Source organism: Mus musculus, chromosome 4 (genome assembly GCF_000001635.26).
Source record: "Mus musculus strain C57BL/6J chromosome 4, GRCm38.p6 C57BL/6J".
Classification (NCBI taxonomy): Eukaryota; Metazoa; Chordata; class Mammalia; order Rodentia; family Muridae; genus Mus; species Mus musculus.
This window is the reverse complement of record NC_000070.6, coordinates 5723348-5739276: the sequence shown is the minus strand read 5'-3', so window position 1 is coordinate 5739276 and position 15929 is coordinate 5723348. Positions and strand designations below refer to the sequence as shown.

The window sequence follows — 15929 nt, the reverse complement described above, 5'->3', positions numbered from 1 at the left end:
CATCTTCACGCTGACACTCTTCCTCTATGGCATGCTACCACCAAGTATGAAGGCATCATTCTGAGATGATGCTCAGTTTCCTTCCTAGGTCCACATACATTCCAGGGCACACCATCAATCAGCAATCATAAACCTTTCTAAAGTTTGAGAAATGAGGTAACACCACTTGGTTTATTACATTCAGCATCTATACTCATAGTATTCTGTAACAAGAAACATAAACGATCCCTGTACTCAAACCTCTTCCAGAAAGGAAGGGAACACAGATAATGTTTTATAGTAAGAAAATGGAAATCACCGTTCAGAATTTCACTATGAAAGACAGAGAGTCCTGTCTAGAAAGATCATTCTATTGCAGGAGTTATACAATGGATATGTGACTTTTAACACCATTTGGAACTGGGAATTTATCAAGTCAGTCAAATAATGTTGATGGCTGAGGAATACTGGGGAGAAAGACTTTTATCTAGACTCCCTGGGTGTATACATATACACATTAAAGTGAGATTTAAAAACAAAGCTAAATTATGGTCATTCCTTAAGCTTAATTATGACATAGATATAATCTGAACATATTAGAACAGGGGTACATTTTGACATAATCTATGCATTGATTAAAATATGTAAAAATTTCTTTAGTTCTCTTTATTTGGCATCCCTTTAAGGCAAAGACTAATTCTCAGGACTAAGTACTAGGTGTTAGGGAATGTTATGTCTGTAAAAGACTCTTGACCTGGCCAATAGCAATATTTTGGAAAGCTGCAAATTAATTCTATGAGCCAAATCACATTCCAGTAATAACAACTGGCTCATGCCTGTATTGGTTTCACTGATATTACCTCTGTGCTGGCTCCTAACAAGCTTAGAATGTAATAACTTGGTGCTGAGTGAACTTTAAAGTGGTTTTGTTTCAGCTGTAGTTTTCTCTCGAGCAGCAGTTCTCAACCTGTGGCTCACAACCCTTTGGGAGTTGCATATCAGATATCCTGAATATCAGGTATTTATATTCTTATTCCTTCCTTCCTTCCTTCCTTCCTCCCTCCCTCCCTCCCTCCCTCCCTCCCTCCCTCCCTCCCTCTCTCCTTTCTTTTTCTGTCTTCTTTCTTTTCTTGGATATTTTATTTATTTACATTTCAAATGTTATCCCCTTTCCCAATTTCCCGTGCAGAAATCCTCTATCCCATCCCCCATCCTCCTGCTTCTATGATGGGTGTGCCCCACCCACTCACTCATGCCTGCCTCCCAGCCCTCTCATTCCCCTACACTGGGGTATTGAGCCTCCACAGGACCAAGGGGTCTTCTCCCATTGATGCCCGAAAAGGCCATCCTCTGCTACATATATAGCAAGAGCCATGGGTTCCTCCACTTGTACTCCTTGATTGGTAGTTTAGTCCCTGGGAGCTCTGGTTGGTTGACATTATTGTTTTTTCCCTTCTGCTCCTTCAGTCCTTTCTCTAACTCTTCCATTGGGGACACTGTGCTCAGTCCAATGGTTGGCTGTAAGCATCCACCTCTGTATATGTCAGGCTTTGGCAGAGCCTCTCAGGAGACAACTATATCAGGCTCCTGTCAGCATATACTTCTTGGCATCTATAATAGTGCCTGTGTTTGGTGACTGTATAAGGGATGGTGGGGCAGTCTTGCAATTATGAGGTAGCAAAGAAGTAATTTTATGATGGGGGTCACCACAGCATAAGGAACTGCATGAAAGAGTCGCAAACATTAGGAAAGTTGAGAACCACTGCAGTAGTTCACCTAGCTGACATGGAAAAGCAGTTTGTAACAAAGACTGACACAGAGCAATTTGGGCTGGAGGAACCCTACATTTTTACTTTGAATCCTAAGTCTGGCACTCTGGGTCTAAGACTCAGCAGTGGCATGTCATTCACCTGATGAGCAAGGGCAGCTCTGCTCCCAGGCATCTAGATGTGGAGCTGTGGTGAACAAGGAAGTACATGGCCTTGTGGCTTAGCTTTTCTACTTACCACGCAACTCCCTCGTCTAAAAAGCCAAGATGCCAATTGTCTATACCTAACCACTCAAGTCTACTGAATGGAAGTGCATTATAAACTGTATCAGCCTATGACAAAAAGCACTTCACAGCAGTGTCTGCTCTATTGGCAGTCTCAAACCAGAAGAAATCCTAGATGAAGTCAGGTAATCTGAACTCCAGAAAGCTAGGTAGCCCTGCCATGGAAATGGAGGACATGAGTATGATCTCTCTGAGAAGAATATGTAACAAACATGTCTAGTAAATGGGGAGCCATGCCTTGGTCCACAGAATCAAGAGGTTTAGTAAATGGACAAGTTCCACACCGCTTTAAAGCAGTAATGGCACGGTACACCATGGCGGCCTGTGGTGGAGAGGCTGTTTATCTCTCGGTGACTGGGAAGAATAAGAGGAGAGGAAGGCATTGGGATCCACCGCAAGGGCACAGCCTAATGGCCCATCTCCTTCACACTAGGATGCCCTTCCTCCAGGACTGTCAGAGCTTGAGGAAGGCAGCAGAGAAACAGCACCCTCTCTTTCTCAATCAGGCTTACTAACCTCATAAACACGTAAGTCCTCTTTACTGAGCCAGATCAGTCGATCCAGAGTTAAAGCCACCTTGTTACTCTTAACCTGTCTATCATCTACCAGAATGCTGCAGAACAAAATCTACAACAATATCAGACAAATCATGATCAGTATCTTGTGTGTACTCACATGCTAACAAATGCTGAAGACTAGGCATGTACACTCTCTCAAGAGCCTCTGAGCACACAGAATGCCACCTTGAGCAGGCACAAATGTAGGTCTAAAAAGCCTTCCCTGTGAAGTATGAGATGGAACTTTCCTCACAAGGTGGGCCGGACCCAGGCATAGGTTCTACTTGCAAGTCTCTTGGCTATCAGGAATCTCTGATTTCTAGACGACATAATATTATCATCCCCCCAGTGACATTTCCTATATTATGTTTGTTAAGATACCAGTCTAATATGGACATTTAAAATACATGGTGTTCGTTTTGCTATAGAGAGACACCATGACCATGGCAACTCTTATAAAGGAAAGCACTTAATTGGGGCTGGCTTAGATCATTATTATTAATCGTGGCAGGAAGCATGGACGCACAGAATCAATCATGGTACTGCAGAGGTAGCTGAGAGTTCTCCATCTGGATCAATAGGCAGAGAGTGACACTGGGCCTGGCTTGAGCTTCTGAAACCTCAAAGATCCCCCTTTCCAGTGACACACTTCCTCCAAGACCATATCTACCTCAACAAGGCCTAGCTCCTATATAAACCTATATGTATGTATGTATGTATGTATGTATGTATGTATAAATAAACCTATGGGGTCCATTTTCACTGAATAAAGATTCAAGAAGGGCTTCTGAACTGCAAATGCCAACAGATTCAATCCTCTTCAGCGGGCTGATGCACTCGTAGGACACTGGGGTGATGGAGGACCTTTAGCCAAATCCACAGACTGAGAAGAGTGTCCTGCTTGCTTGCTTGCTTGCTTGTATGTGCTTTTATTTTTGAGCTGATATTTGTGGTTTTAATGGAAAAGTTGCAATGATTTTATCATATAGTTTGAAATGAAGCATAAAATTGCTAAAAATCAGTACTAATTTCAGCACCGCTTGTATACACACAGTACTGTAGCCTAGAGTGCTAACTGCACATCCCAGAGGCCCGTTTATGAAGGCTGACTCTAGAGTGGCACTCCTGTGAAGTGCTTGGGACCTTTGGTAGGCTGACTTTATTTAGGTCACAGGGTTCTAACCTTGGAGATTAAATGATCCTTATCATTTTGACTTGAGATGTGACGGATTCTGTAATTCATACTCTTACATGAGCAGAATAGATATAGGTACTATGTCTTTGGTCTTCTAAAACCGTAATGTAAATAGACTTCTCTCTACTTTATAAGTAGCCTGTCACAGGTGTTTTATGTTAAGTTGGAAAGACATTTATTGTATGAATTACAGATTTGTTAGATGGTTAAATACTCTTGGATTCTGATAACTCACAGGGACATGTGCATGTGCACACATACATATAAACACACACACACACACACACACACACACTCACGAGTGGGGAAGAGGAAGCAGGAATCAAGAAGCCACCCCTAACTGTAGTGAGCCAGGTAATGCAGAGAAGAGCAGTGGTGACTTCAGACAAGACAAGACTGGAGATACTAGATAAGTGATGGTTATGTAATATAAATGTATTAAGACACAGGTAACTATTAAATGAGTTATGACTAGGGGAGTAAGACAATAAAAATTTCCAATTGATAACTGGAAAGCAGGAAACTGGGATGGGCTAAGTCAGTAACAGAATTTTCTGGGAAGGAAAGATGGTGAGAGCACAGGCTGCCTCAGAGAAGGGTCTATAGCACCTGATGTATGAAGGAGCAACATATTAAGATCAGACACTCAATGAGGCTTGCTCTCTGAAGGTTTGCTCACTGCCTGTCATAGGGAACGTTGTTTGTCTGAGAACTTAGCATTGGATGTGTCATACAGAATTAGGTCCATTGTCTTCGTTCCTTTTAGTGCTGTTTTGATAAAATACTCTGATGAAACAATTTAAAGCAAAAGGATTTCTTCTGCCTATCCTGTTGGGGGAATCAAAGCAACAGGAGCTGGCATCTTGTTATATAGTGTCTACAATCAGGGACAGACAGCTATGAGGCATGATAGCTGACCTTGTCCACTTTATACCATCCACTGTCCCTCACCCAGGGAATGACCTCACAGTTAAGGTGGGTCTTTCCTCATAAATTATCCTAATGAAGAAAATCCCTACAGTCATGGCCAGATGCCCACCTGCCAAGTGATTCTAGATTCTGTCAAGCTGACAATTAACACACGACATTTCAAGACAGGGAAACTTGGAGAATATGTTAGCTAAAGGACAGGCATAGAAACAGTGGTGTCTCCTTCACTGACAAAGAAGACCTTCCCAAAGACAAGGGGATACAACCTGAAGCACTGTCAGGCTTTCTGTCACACTTTTAAGAACAGAAATGATTTCTTGAACTAATGCAACAAAACTGAGTTTTTAATACAATTTCATCTCACACTATGGCAGATATAGAGCAGAGTGGGGAGTATATATACTCTAGTACTTGCCAACCATGTGGTCTTTTGCACATGTGTCTCCATGCACATCTCACTACAAGAAACACTCTATCACTCCATATGGAGAAATGGCAGTAAACACTTCAGACGTTTAGAAAAAAATAAGCAGCTTTGTATTGCTTAGGACGACTGCAGCCACTATGCCTGCTCTCTTCTCTAATGTGCATCCTCTTATAGTCTCATGTACCAGTTCTTAACTTTAGTCTCTTTATTTCCCTTCTTAAACATATGGAATCATTCTAATACCAAACTAGACATCCGTATTTCTCTTTTTTTATCATTCTATCTCAATTTCCTGTTTGATTTCCATTGTCTAAATTCCCACAGCCAAGTTCTCTGTTGTATTTATTACTCTTTTGCTGAAGAAAAGTCAACTGGTGTCAAGGTTAAACAGGTTTGACATTAGAGCCCTGGTTCAATCACAAGATTGCCCTTTGGCCTGACGTTATTCTCTTTGATCCCTACTACAGTGTGAATTGGACTTTTGATGTTCCGCACAGGCCTGTGTCAGAGGCTTGTTTTCCAGGGTATGCTACTCAGTTAGGTCATCAGAGGAACATATTTTCTATATACTAAAGGGGCTATAGGAAGCTACCCTTTTCTTCATCTTTTTTTCGTTAGTGATAAAGTGACCATATTACTGTGTCACACTTAACAATAGAATGGCACTCTCAATTAAAAATAATGAATTTGTCGATCACATACCTCCAAACTGTGTGCCAAAGTACACCTTTTCTCTTTACATATCAATTACCCCAGGTATCTTTCTATGCTGTTGAAAAGCTCATGAACATAGCCCCATTTCCTTTCATCTACCCACTAAGATTCTAATGCTTTCATTTCAGGGAATGAGCGAAGAACAGATGTGGTAAGAGCCACCTCCAGCACAGTGTTCATTTCCATATTATGAGCTCAAGTGCAGCCTGGCCTTCATTTCTGTAGATTCAATCCAGTGACTACACTGACCATGATACTATCATGGTCCATCTCTGTGGATAATTAACAACTGTTTATACAAGAAAATAGAATTAGTCTTTTACTTGATTAAAAGGGCGTTTGAAATGTGTCAGAGATCTTAATTGGTGACAGCATTATAATCAATAATTCTTAAACCTCACAAGAAATATGTACTAAATTCTCAAAAATTGGCCTTACATTTTCTGTCCTGAGCTGGAGAATTCTTTTTAGAGAATGAACTATCTATTTCTTCTTACGGAAACCTTTTTAGAATAAACATCTAAAACCTTAACTGCTTTTGCAAAAGAATGCCCTATCTGTCCCTTCTTGTTATAAAGCTCTGGCGGGCACAAGAGTCTCATCACAGAAGCTGACTTGCCCTGGTTCCTGAGGCGACCTTGCTCAAGGTCAGCTGAGAGGGCCCAGGGGGCACCCCACCTGACTGTGCTGGGGAACCTGAGCTCTGAGTCATTCTCTTGGCAAAGAGCTGTTCTGGGAAGAGAAAAGCCAGAGGTGCTGCTGTGAAAGGAGGCTGAGTCACCATAGGGAACACAGGGATCTTTATGGAGGAAACATTGAATCCAAAGGAGAGAGGAAGTTTGAGAAAAACTCACATGGTGTTTGAGTCAGGATCAGTTAACACCAAAAAGTGTGCAAGGGCTGAATTTACTCTCAGTGATTTCTCAAGCATCTAGTAGGCACAGTATGAAAAAATTACAATCTACCCACAGAAGTTTTGAAGACATTAACTTTTCAAAGAGAAACTAACTTTATTAGTTACTTAAGTTTGATTAAGATAGCAACTAAGTAAAAGCAAAGGGAACTATAAGTTTGTTTTCTGAAGCTGCATTCTCTAGAGGGCCTCTCATCTCAGTAAGTCGTACCCTCATCTCTTTTACAATGGCACAGGCCACATGTTCAGGGATTCTCTTGTTCTAGGATAATTAAACTAAACAGGCATTCGGGGAAAAGAGCACAGTAGGTTCATTTTGTTTTAATCATTTCATGCCTTCATTTCCCTTTTTAGTTTCTTTGAACAGGGAGCCATTTCAAGCACCTAGTGTCGACTCAAAAACAACATCATTCTAAGTACACTGTTGAGAGCACTGAAAAATGCTGGTGATGGAAATACATATGTAACTATAGGGATGATAACCTAGATAATGCACTAGCTTATATAGGAACTGAGGTTAAGGACCATCAGGGTATTAACCTATACAGTGCACAAGCTTAGATGGGAACAAAGGTTACGGGCCGGACCATCGAGATGCAAAAAGAAATTGGCAGATAAAAGCACATGGGCAAGAGTAAAACAAAAACACATACTTCTTACATTTCTTGCAGCACTTTAAAGAATGTTTCTATGTCATTTAGGAGAAAACTGCAAAAGATTACAAAAACAAATCTAAGTATTTTTACTCACTAACCTGACCCTATCAGAATTAACCAGGGCAAGGCTAAGAATTGGTATGGATAACCAGCTAATATGTAGATAAACCACACTGTTCAATCTTTCTAACCATCCAAACATAGGATCTGGATCAGTAGCTCTGATAAAGTGCCACATAATTACTTAGGCCCAGGAAGATACCCGACTGCCATCCCTGGATACCAAGAAGAGAACCTCCTGTCTTGTGTTAATACTGTACCAAATACTTTCCTCACCTTCCTATGTCTAGACATCTTACCAATATCTCTATTGACTCCTGTTATTCCCATTTGGCATTTGGGATAAGATGGTAGACAGACAAAAGTGAATAGAGCAATCCATCTGCTTGGTCCGAGAACGGGAGAGCTGAGGTCTCTTCCTGTTCCACAGATCTCCCTGGGTATTTTTTCGTCTCTAGGGATGCAAGCACAATTGTTCCTAGCAGGTACCTGTTGATCATATACATCATGTAGGCACATATGTGAACAGGAGTGCAAGGATCATGGCAGGTGTTGAAACGTCATGGTTTGTGCCAAACCTTTCAGGCTTATCACCGTGTCTCAGGAGACCCCCTCAGTAATGGATTTACTAGGATGGCTACACACCTTAGAACACTGGATCTCCAATGCCGTGGTGACTGCCCCCCCCCAAATAAAATTATATTCATTGCTACTTCATAACTGTAATTTTGCTACTGTTATGAATCATAGTGTAAATATCTAGCTCTTCTAACGGTCTTAGGTGATCCCTGTCCTGTGAAAGGATTGTTTGACAACTCATGGGCTAATAAGCACTGCTGTTCTAGAACAGTGCAGAGTGGAGAATACAGGACCAGTTGGAAGCATTCCCTGCTAAATCCACCTGTGCTGAGGCACAGTTCTAGAACTCTAGCTCTACCAGGGTTAGAGAAAGAAGACAGTGAGTTTCGCTCAGCCAACCGAAGCCCTAGCTTCCACGTGAGAACCTACAGCTAAAATAATGGTGAATAAACTTCAGGGTGCAGTGTTGAGGGATGCCAGGGTCTTTCCCTAAAATCAGTCCCATGCTGTAGATTGCAGAATTCTACCTTGCTTAGGCCAATTCTTTGGCAGCAGAGTTAGACTGGGAGGTTCCTGAAGAAGTGATAACATCAGCCAAGCTTATCTTAAAGAATGCAATAGAAGTAGTCATAAAATGCATGGTGGACTATGTAAGTGATGCCATATCACATGTGCATGCTGGGAAGGGGCTGGAAGAAAGCTGTCCATCAAAGTGAAGGCCAGGTTCACCTGCTATGTGGTCAGAGGTTGTGGCCCTGATACTATGGAAGACCTTTCCCACTCCTTGTCTCACAGAACGTGTGACTCAACTAGAGAGAGATAGGGTTTTTCTATCCCGTCCCAACATTTTTGGTTGATAACATTGAGCTCTCTGTCCTTCTAGAAAGGGATCCATCTGCTTCCTATCCAGCCACTGTTTATCCCCTTCCTCAGTCTGCTCTTCCCTAAATGGGTTTGACGAGGAGAGGAGAAACAGAAAGATTTCTGTGTTGTCTCTGTTTGTGGAAGAGACCAGGAAGAAGACCTAGGAATGGATGGCTATGTATTCAAGCACCTTGAGGCCAGGTCTGCAGGTCTGGCTGATCTGAAACATCTATGTGGTCCTCTCTGTCTCAGTCCCTAGAGTGGAATTCAGCCCCTGTTCTCATCACTCCAATTCTCATGATGGCCATCAGCTCACCACATCAGCTCCCAGGACCCACATCCTCATCTCCTCCCCAATCTCAGAGTGTTTACTTCTCATTCAGGGGCAAAGAGGCTAATTTCTTAAGTTGTCTTCAAACTCGGGCACATAAGCAGAGCCTTCTGAATACCTGGGAGGTTAACGGTAAACATTCCTGTCCATAGCAAATGGCAATTATTAGCACATATACAGACAAGAAATGAGAAACCTTGGTGAGAGCATCTTGGTCATGGCTGGGCTTACTTATTTATTTAGTGTCTGAGAGCAAAATATTTAAGATCACAGGCTCTTTGTCTTAATAACAATGACACAGGTTTTAGACGCAATCAATATCTTCTGCTTAGAATGGATGAAAGCAAAGCCATATACTTACCTAAAAGGCAATGAGTATTTTATGGAATGCAGACAGAAGCCAAGGAAAACCTTCCTTGCTTAAAGCACTCTCTGAAGCAGGAGGTGTCTGAAACAAACAGGAAGAGAAGGTTGCTAGTGTTTTCTTATTTAGCAAAAATAGGGAGACCATTAAATGTATTCAGCAACAGAAAATGGTAATTCCATTAAAATTAGCTAATATATTTAAATACTAGGTAGCAGACACACAAGTAACACTAATGCATTCATTTTTGTGTATTTTATTTATAAGGTACTTCTACATTTCAACCCCTGCTTTACTTTGTTTTTAGAAAAGAATTTCACCCCAAGAACAAGTCTACAGAAAGACCAATGTGAAGTGCGATGAGCGAAGTCACATAAGCACAGTGTCAGCACTGGCTGCTGTAAGCACCCACAGAGCAGGAGACCCAGGCCCACCCAAGGGAAGACCTAGTAAGCATCAATCGGCAAGCTGGAGCAAAGATCCTGGTAGCCACCTGATGTTCCTGCTACAAGTAGCTCTTCCTTCCTTCCTTCATTTATTCATTCATTCAGCAAGTACTGACTGAGCATTTTCTGTGAGCCAACTACTGTTCAAGGCTCTAAGGGTTTAAGACAAAAATCTGTGATTTGTTGGAATTTACAATCCAGAGAAGAGTAATTGGGGAAGAAAAACAAAATAAAAAACAGATACCATCACTGTCCCGCTGACATGTGGGCACTGAGAAAAGCATAATGGGGTTATGGCTGAGAACCCTAGGGAAGCACAGTCCAGGCAGAGAGAAAAGCCAAGCTCCTAAGGCCAACTGGCCTGGCTGTGCAAGGAACCCAAAGGCCAAAGAGGGGGGGTGTGTGACTCAGCTCAGGGGTGACCAGGGCAAGTATGTGGCACACATAGGACGCCACACAAGGCAGAAGCTTGGAGAATGTTTACTTAGAAGGCAGGCTGGAAAGAAGCAATCAGATGTGCCAGGCCTAAGAAAAGCGTGGCTTCCCCAGGCCATCATGCCTGAGTGCTGCTGGCTACCCAGGCTAGCATTAAAGAGGAGCAGTCTTGCAGACTCAGCCAGTGGGGTGCTGTGACAGTTACAAATAGAGGCTACTCACTTCAAGGTTTGAAAAGGAAAGTACCCAAGCTGGTTAGGGAAAGCACTGTAAGAGGGGCTAGCAGGTTCCTTGGCTAAAGAATGAACACAATACCAACTTTTCATTTAGTGACCTTTACATACAGTAAGATATGGCAAAAATTCTTAGCCCTTGAAGTTATACTCCCTTCCCAATTCATCAAGACTTAAAAGACATCTAAATTTAAAGCATATGAAGCTTGCAGAACTACTTTCTAAACGTGCTGGAAAGGCAGATGCCGTGGTCATGGCAAGGTGCAGCAGAGAGCTATAGTCAAAGGCCAGGTTTTACAAGCAGATCTTTACTGAGTATCTCGAAAATAAAGGACAAATCATTTAATAATCAACTGGCACCCAAGACCAGAAAGAGAGTTTTATGGCAATGCAAACAAATCCAAAATTAATCATAATTAATCATTGAATTACTTAAAATATAACAGTCATCAAAGTGTTTTGTGATTCTTTCTAGGTGAATTTCAAATAAGTGGGTACATTATTAAGTCCACTGTGATACAGATTAACAATAAAAATATTTCCAGGCAGCAGCCTTACATGCATTCTGAGAAAAATCAACAGAGGAAGAGAGTAAATGATAGTTTATAGTTCTTAGGTGTCGAAAATAGAACATGACGATACTTCCAGCCTGAGTAGCAGATGTGTTGTATCAAGGAGAAAACTAGTAAGCTGTGGTCCAGGCTGCATCTTCAAGCCCATCTTCCACCTCCTTGCAACAAACTGGTTCCTCACTGGGATCACCTAACCAAGGCAGAGGTCTGCTTCTGCTCCCACTACTAGTTATTTAATGTCTGTCTTTCCAGGGAAGCACTTCTTAAAGGAAGGGTCAAGTCTTTCACTCACCCCCCCCCCGACCCCAAATTAAACCAAACTAACCAACCAAAAAAAAAAAAAAAAAAAGTAAACAGAGCCTAGCTTATGGTAAACATCTCTTATTGCAGAATAAAATAATGAAAGAAGAATAAATCTATTTAAATTTTTTTCAGATCCAGGCAATTTCAAAAGAGTCAACCCTGAAATAGTCATCAACTGCTAATGCCATCTTCCCGTTCTTTGGGGATCAGAGAATCACAGGTACCCAAGTGTCCAGTCACCAACAGTGCCACCCCAGAATTCCTGTGCCCAGCAGCTACACTTCTATGACAATTATTTTTTCAAACCCTGCGCAGTCCTGCGATTTAGTGCCATATCATACTCTATATGAAATGGATTGCTACATTTAAACTGGTTCTTGCGTCTGTAATTGTAAGCTTCCAGAAGAAAGAGACAGAAAATAATAAATTCTGAAAATGGTTATTTTTGGTTTGGATATACTGGGAACTGAACCCAGGACTTCTTGCATAATAGCCAAAAGTTCTACCAAATGAACTGTACCCCAGCCCCCTGAAAATGCTTTAGTTCTTAAAGTATCATATTTTATGTTCACACTAATACACTTATTTTTGATTGGTCAAAGCTATTACTTTTCTTCCAATGAGCTACAAAATTAGGAGGAGAATGAATAAAATTTTCAAGTGTCAGAAAACAATCCCTTTTTATTTTCTCATCTCAAGGATAGACTCTCCTTAATGTAGAGAGAACAAAATAACTAAGTGTAAGTCTGAAGATAAAAGTGTATGTCTTCATGTTGCTTTGCAAAAACACCAACTTCTTTTAGTTCTGCTATGAACATAGCCTTGTAGTAGATGTTACCTGGCATCATGGGCCATCAGCAGACCATGCACAGTATACACATTTATACTTAAGGTTTTAAGAAATTCCTTAAGGCATGGTGATTCTTGAAGAGCCAGCCTCAGCCCCAGGGCACAGACATCACTACTTTCTAGCTTTTCCATTAACACACAACACTTGGGTGCAGCTCACAGGAGGTGCCCCGTGCAGTCTGATAGGGGAAAGTGAATCCACAGTAAATAATGAAAAGACAACAGCTATCTATTTTTAAGGTGATTCCCTTAGAGAGGCAGGGAGTATTCCAGCAGACCAAGAAGGAAGGAAGGAAGGAAGGGCTGAGGATACAGCTCAGTGGCAGACACTTGTCCACCATGACTTGGGCCCTATGTTAGATCCCAATCCTATAACTAAATAATTATTACGTATAATTATGATATAATTGAGGATAGTATATATATATATATATATATACATATATATATATATATATGTATATATATATATATATAAAGTTATTATATAACTACGTCAATGTATCCCTCCCCAGATGAGTGTCTGAGCCTAAGTTTTAAAAGGCAGAATGGTTCTGTCTATGTCTGCAATAGGAAGAATGTCAGGCCAAGAATGATGGTTATACAGAAGAGATGCCTGGACTTTTGTAGAAAAAACAAACAAACAAACAAACAAACAAGCCATCATGACTGATTACAAATTTTAAACTGTCAAAAAATATCCATTTTTATTTTCAGTTTTCAAGCATAGATTCTCCCTAATGTATTAAGAACAAAAAGTTAAGTGATAAAAGTGTATGTTGTGTTACTTTGCAAAAACTTGATCTCCTTTTATTAGTAGATGCTAGCTGGTGCTGTGGCCCATCAGAGGTCCATCAGGGAGTGTATTAGGGTAGGCACTGTACACAGTGAGGGTGGATGAGGTTTGTACGCAGCAGGTGTCATATGAAGAATGGCTGTGTCTTCATTTCACCCCCATGGTGTCTCACAGCTGAACACATCTTCCCACTGTCTCGAGGCTATCAAAGCCACTATGCCAAACTCCATTACGGGCCATGAAACTTCCACAATGCTTCGACTTTCCTCTTGAAATTGCTACGTGAGTTAATGCTGACTGGATAATTTATTCCTTCCCAGGAAGATTTGGGAGTGAGGGCATGTGGTATGGTGAGGTACAGTTAGTAACCTGAAGGGTTTCTCTGCCCAAACTGTGTACTGGACCACTTTAAGCAGGATACAGACCGAGACAAGAGAAGTTATTTTCACAGAATATATAAACTGCAATCTTGGCTTTTCAGGACCAGGAAACACTTTCTGACAGTTTTTAGAGTCTGCATGACTCTCTCTGCTGATAGCAGACGCATGGTGGCAGCTGGCCAGCCCTGTGACTGGTGACTCAGGACACAAGTTTCTGTGGAGTCTGCAGGCTGACACAGAAAGACATCGGTTTTCAAGTTTAAGGACTAGGAGAGAGGCAGGGGCTCTGAACCCAAAACAAGGTTCTTTCCGGTGATTCTTTGAACCTTGGTCTTGCTAATAACTATTTTTTCTTTCATAATAGAGTACCTTTATTGCAGAACTTAAGGCTTTTTTTTTTTAATCTCCCTGTCTGGAAAATGAACCAGGCAATTCTTAATAGAATAAAAACTGTTGAACATGGTAAGAACACATCTCCCTACTGTGACATTCCAACTGCAAGAGCAGCATCTTTTGAACAAAGCCTGGAGGCAAATACTTCCTCAGGCGTGGTTGATAAATACCTACATGTGGCTATTTCCCAAAATGAGATCTGCTAACACTCACTGTACTAAAGAAGCTTCATTGAGACTACGAGAGGTGAGACAAAGAAACCCATCCAAAATGAAGGCTGCACACATCTGTGAAGAAACAATAGTACATTACTTCTCCAGCTAAAAACCAGAGAGCAACTCACAAGCCTTCTGCCTTCCTCTAATTAAAGTATGATCTACTAAATTCTCCTTGTTTTCGAATTATCTGGGAGTCAGGACTCAAAGTGAAGTCAACAGCCCTGACATACACCAACAAAGACACCTAAATAGAAGCAACACCGGCTTTCCCAAACCGAAAAGAACCAATGAGAATCACTCCCAGGCACATGCACCCTTGCATTCAGGTGAAAACAAGGCTCCTCCATGAACAGACAAGCAATCTCTCCCTGCGAGAATGTGTATTAGTATGGAGCACTAATACACAGTGCACAGACAGCGTCAACAAAGCAAGATCAAATTAGACAGATGACACTATCAGCACGCTTCATTTCATGCATGGCTGTGTTGCTCAGAAGAGAGAAAGACTCGAGTAATTACCGTGAACTGAGACTCCTTCACTGACCTCCGCCTGCAGCTAGCTGCAGGTCCTTATTCCACCGAGCCTTTGCAACAAAGAACACCTGCTCTGCTGAGTAGGACTCCTTCTTTAATGTAACCAACCATGCACCTTGCCTATGTTCTGCAAGAACACAGCACAGTGCCTCTGTATCTACGTCTCTAATGCAGCATAAGGATTACTGTGGAAACCTATCAAGCGTGTGAGCAGCAACGCCAGCCAATGAGGATAAGGCACATGCGGAGTCCAGCACATGCTCTCTGAGGCACAGGCTGTCACCAGCACTGAGCAGGCTGCTAATCTAATTATAGCTAGTTTGCTAGCACAAGAGTTACTGGAGCAAGGCACCGGAGCAAATTAAATTTTAATAAATTAAACCCCACAGACACAATCATCTTGATTTTCTGTCATTTTAAGGATTAATGTATTACCTCCTAACCCGTAAGTGAATTTTAAAGTGTGTTCTTATTTCCCTCTCATCTAGTGAAACAAAGAATACTTAGATCAATGAGTGTGCTACCTGCTAACTTATACTGAGACCCCAGCACTGAAGAACTATCATCAATTTGGAGGCTCAGACATACTAGTGAGGGAGCTAGAAAATCCAAGCCTAGCTTTATTTACCATGATTAGTAATTTGCCATTAATTTTCAAAAGTGCTGATCAATTAATTTCTTTTCAATATAGTTTAAAATGCCATGCAGATTTCCATCCACAGTGGAAAAAGGCTAACCAAGGTGTCAAAAATCCTGAGTATAATGATAAATAATTCACAGATCAAAGTGAAAAAGTGATCGCAAGTCATTCTAAAAGGTGAATTTGCCTGTTATACAGTTTTCTGAGAAATGTTGTCCTTGGAGCCAGGTACTGTGCGAGGCAGCTTGGTATAGACTGAAAAGCATATGCTGTCATTAGTAGTGTGCTCCCTGGCCTTATGATCTAGAGCTTTCATTCCCAAGTTGTATGGCCCATAACAAGTATCTAGTCTCTGCCTCTCAGACATAACAGAAGGAGTCAACACAAAAGGTTATTACCAGTGAGCTCTAAGCAGTGAGCACATGAGGTCAAAATTAAGCAATCATTTTTTATGGAATAATTTGACCTACCTATCTACCTACCTACCTTCCTTCCTTCCTTCCTTCCT

At 41.4% G+C, this 15929-nt stretch overlaps 1 protein-coding gene across 5 annotated transcripts in view; it reads right to left on the bottom strand.

The window, feature by feature from the left end:
* The window catches only part of Fam110b (family with sequence similarity 110, member B), a 157093-nt gene that overhangs the window by 61825 nt on the left and 79339 nt on the right, over nt 1-15929 (bottom strand). For 2 of the 5 annotated variants that reach the window (XM_006537896.4, NM_173426.3), the window contains one exon: nt 9620-9706. The exons of 1 other annotated variant lie outside the window; for it this stretch is intronic. The gene's annotated coding sequence lies outside the window, so the exon portion shown is untranslated. Of the gene's footprint in view, nt 1-9619; nt 9707-14766; nt 14972-15929 lie in introns of those variants that run through there. 2 more of the 5 variants (XM_030253518.1, NM_001355716.1) reach the window with 2 other exon arrangements.